At 39.7% G+C, this 4,489-nt stretch overlaps 1 pseudogene; it reads right to left on the bottom strand.

Annotated features, from left to right (window-relative positions):
* Positions 1 to 3,163: 3,163 nt before the first annotated feature.
* LOC102819494 lies at positions 3,164 to 3,954 on the bottom strand (annotated as a pseudogene).
* Positions 3,955 to 4,489: the final 535 nt, after the last annotated feature.

Here is a 4,489-nt window from a genome sequence, read left to right as displayed (position 1 = left end):
GTGGACATGCATTGTCATGCAATATCACAGTGCCCTTGGATAGCCAGCACTCTGCATTTAATCTGAAGTAAGGCTTCAGCTCTTCAACGAGAATCTTTCTATAATGAACACTGTTGATTGTGGGCCTTTGAAAATCCCAGAAATCTGTAAGAATAAATTTTTCCAGCTAATGTTTGACTTTTGAACTTTTTCTTGATTGGTGAATTAGGGTGTTTCCATTCCATACTCTGCCATTTACTCATAGGCTTATAGTGATGAATCTGAGTGTCATAACCAGTAACAATTTATTCAAAGCAACTTCCATCTTCCTTTACATATCTGTCCAAATTTTGTTTGCTGGATCCAAATGTTTCTGTTTAGGTTCTTCTGTGAGTTGTTTCAGTACCCATCTCACACAAATTATTCAATACCCAAGTCTGTCATGGATTATTCCCTAGGCAGAGTCATGAATGACTTGCAAATGGTTTGCCACATAATCCACTACAAAATCTTCTCACGTGCAAGTTCAATGTTGCCAACAGTCATGGATGTATTGGTTTCTGTGGTGCACACAAAGTCTGTGTGGACAGTGCAGTAGCACAGACTCGATAGTCTTCATGGTAGTATGAAAACTGGGTATGAAAACTGGGTGTTTCTTGTTCCAGAAGGAGAAGGGGAGCTTTCAGGAACATTAAAAAAAAAATGCAAAGATCATTAGTGTTCTTGCCTCCTCCTTGCTATCTGAGATATCAAAATTCAGGTTTACTTCCCTGTGTTCCTTTAATGAAAACTTTGTAACATGGTTCAATCATGTCCTATTTATCAAGATCACTTGTCAGGAACAACTGTACCCATTTTATAGAACAGAAAGTTTGATCAAACATATGGAGCAAATGAAACATGCTCCTGTATGAACTATTGAATTGAAACCCCAGACTGCTTGCCTGAGATGTTTAGTTTAGGCTAGGAAAAGCTTGTCTTCTCACATCAGCCTTTTAAACCTTTCCAATGAATTTCTCAGTCAGCCCTGTGGCTTAGTGGTGATACAGACCATGAAGAGTTCATTCAAGATCCAGTGGAAGCCTATGTGTATGATGAAAGGTCTCTATGATATTTATCTACCAAGAACATCCTGGTCTGTGGTCTCCTAAGGAATATGCCCCTGGGAAGGTTTTTATCCTTGACTAGAGTCTCATAAGTCAGCTTTTCTATGCTATTAGTAATTCTCTGATTATAGTGAGAGTTCAGGCATAAAGATCCAGGCTAGGATGATGTGTGATTCTTTGTGAATCAAACTCTGTTAAATGTTGTTGTTGTTATGTGCCATGGAGTCACTTCCGACTCATAGCGACCCTGTACAGGGTTTTCCGAGGCTGTGAATCTTTACAGGAGCAGAAAGCCTCATCTTTCTCCCACAGAACAGCTGGTGGTTTCGAACTGCTGACCTTAAAGTTCGCAGTCCGATTCGTAACAACTACGCTACCAGAGCTCTATAGTTATTTTCATATCTGTCTGCAGCAGCCTCTGGAGTCAGTTGCCATGAGTGGTTTGTTTGTTGGTGTGCTTGCTTTTCAGCATAGGATCTTCCCGGTGACCCTCAACATAAGTAGCAAAATCTTACCAAAAAATTGTTAAATGATTTTTTTTTTTTGCAGTTGTTCAAATATTTCAATCTCATATGTTACTTCAAGGGTTGTCAGAGGACTGATCAAATGGCCAGATTTTTGATTACTGCTAACTGCAGTAATTTTCATCAGGACTTGAAGGCAACTATTTTCAGAGATTTATATGACTATGTTAACATCATCAATACATACAATAGAGGCTTTTAGAGGACTTTGAAGAGATCTATACACTTAGAGAAAAGATGCCCTCTTGGCTAAGGTGCACCTGACCCAAGCCATGGTATTATCAATAACCTCATATGCATGCAAAAGCTGAACAGTGAAAAAGGAAGACTGTAGAAGAATGGATACTTTTGAATTATGGTGTTGGAGGAGACTATTGAATGTACCACAGGCTGCCATGAACAAACATATCTGTCTTAGAAGAAGTGCAACCAGAGTGCTCCTTGGAGGCCAGGATGGCCAAACGTCATTTCTCAAACGTCATTTGGAAATATTGTCAGGAGGAACCAGTGGCTGGAAAAGGATATCATGTTTGGTACGGTGGAGGGTCAGAGAAAAAGAGGAAGACCCCCAGCCAGATGGATTGGCAAAGTGGTAGCATCAATGGGTTCAAGTATGGCAACAATTGGGAGGTTAGTCCATGACCGGGCAGTGTTTTATTCTGTTGTGCATAGGGTCGCTATGACCTAATGGCACCTAACAACAACATCCACTTAGGCTTAGGAAATGATCTCAATGATTATGACCTCAGATCCCAAAATTTCCCTCATTGTGGTGCTAAGTTTTAGAGATAGTAATCTGCACTGATTTCTCAAAAACAAAGATATACATACAATTCTTTTCATTTTCTTATTGAACTTTAAATGTAACATAGATCCCCTGCTGATGATATAAAACTAGGCTCAATCCACCACCCCAACTATTTCTGAAAGTAGAAAGGTCTTTGCAAACTTAGCAGACACTCTAGTCATTTGTGAAGTCATGCTTCACCAATCCAAGTTCAAGCATAGGTTCAGTCCAGTTGTCTGGTAACATGGAGATAGTTTCTCTCATTTTAGTTTTTCCTTGCAATTACAAATGTGACTATCTTGCTATACCTCATTAGTTTGGTGGAAGCATTTCTCAGAATTCCAGAGAGGGCCTCTAAGATCTCTTCAATTCTGCCAAACACCAACTATGTTCAAGAGCTTTTTACTCTTATTTTATTTATTTATTTTTTTACTGTGGAAAAGGTTTATTAGTTTGTACAAGCTGGTAGTCAATAGCTTACTGAAACCAAATTGTGCAAACTAATAAATCTTTTCCACAGTAAAAAAATAAATAATAATTAAAAAACAAACAAACAAACTAAAAACCCTGTGGATTGCAAACTTCATGCTTACTGTAACGTGTTACCTGGGAAAGCCAATGAGTGAGATTTCCTGCAAATATTTACTGTCATGATTCAAAACTAATATGTGCAAACTGCAAGGCCCCTAAAATAACAGTTAAAGAGTTTATATACAGAAAGATGTCATTATCTGATCAACTATGGCAGAGATGGAATTTCCCAGAGTTTATAGCACAGAACAGTAACCACCACACGCTCCTCCTCCATGGCCTTCTTCTCTGTCCAACAGTTTCACTCCTTTATTCTGGTTCTCACTTTCCCACAGTACAGGGGTCTGAATGATCTTTACAATGAGTTCCTCAAAGGCACATTGTACACCAGCACAGGTTTTTGCACTTGTCTCTATAAATAACATGGAATGCTTTCATGCAAATTTCAGGCCTTCATTTCTATCAAGTTCATGATTTCCCTTATCAATTTTGTTTGCAACTAGCATGTTTACTATGTCATTTCTTGTGCAGTACAGTTCCAATTCACTTAACCAATTATCCAGTTTAACAAAGGTGTCTCTTCTTGTGACATCATAAGCTAATATAACACCCTGAGCACCTCTATAAGTGTTGTTGTTGTCAAGTGCCATCGAGTCAATTCTGACCCATACAGACCCTGTATAAGGTTTCCAAGGAGTAGCTGGTAAGCTTGAACTGCAAGTTTGGCGGTTGAACCGCCAACCTTGCAGTTCAAACAGCTTTGCAGTCTGGCTCATTAACCCACAGCACCACACCAGGACTGGGAGTTAATGTTCTGAATCCCTCTTGACCAGCAGTATCCCATATTGCAAGTTTAGCTTTATTTCCATTCACTGATATTGTTTTCACCTTGAAGTTGACACCTATTGTTGCTGCAAGTTCTGGGTCAAAATTACCATCTGTGAAACTCAAGAGCAGGCTTGGACTTGCCCACCCCACTCTTGCCTATGATGAGGATCTTAAGCGTAGTCAGCACGTCCTCATCCATCCTAACCCAGCTCCCTTCCGACCCAGCTGACCACCCCACTACTCTTTTTTTTGTGTATTTATTTTTCCATGCTTTAGCTATTCCTTCATGATGAGTGTTTTCAATGCCAGTGTCGTTCTTAGTCCTATCAGCTAGTTCTGATCTCATAGTTGGAGAGTTGAGAGCTTTGAATAGTGACTAGAAGATAGTTTTCCTAGCCCTGGAATTCCCCTAGTTTCAGTATTGTAATACACACAACATAGAGTGGCATTTTTCCATGACTCTCCCACTGTCATGTTAGGAGATCACAGCAGCATGTGGTTTGCTATTGAGGAAGGCCCTGGTGCATGAAGTCTCCAGTAACACTGGAGAAAAAATGAGAGAGTCAACCCTCATTTTATCATTCAGCAACACCATCATTATTTCTGTATTGAGTGAAAACAGGTCTCATTTGGAGCACGCTAGCTGCTTGAACTGGCAGGAGATCTAAGAAGTTATTACAAACTGCCATCATATATAATCTGCGATTCTTGTGTTGTCAAGAGAGCAGACAACA

This window comes from Chrysochloris asiatica, unplaced genomic scaffold (assembly GCF_000296735.1).
Source record: "Chrysochloris asiatica unplaced genomic scaffold, ChrAsi1.0 scaffold00414, whole genome shotgun sequence".
NCBI classification, from domain to species: domain Eukaryota; kingdom Metazoa; phylum Chordata; class Mammalia; order Afrosoricida; family Chrysochloridae; genus Chrysochloris; species Chrysochloris asiatica.
The sequence above is the reverse complement of the archived record's forward strand: the minus strand, read 5'-3'. Positions and strand labels throughout refer to the sequence as shown.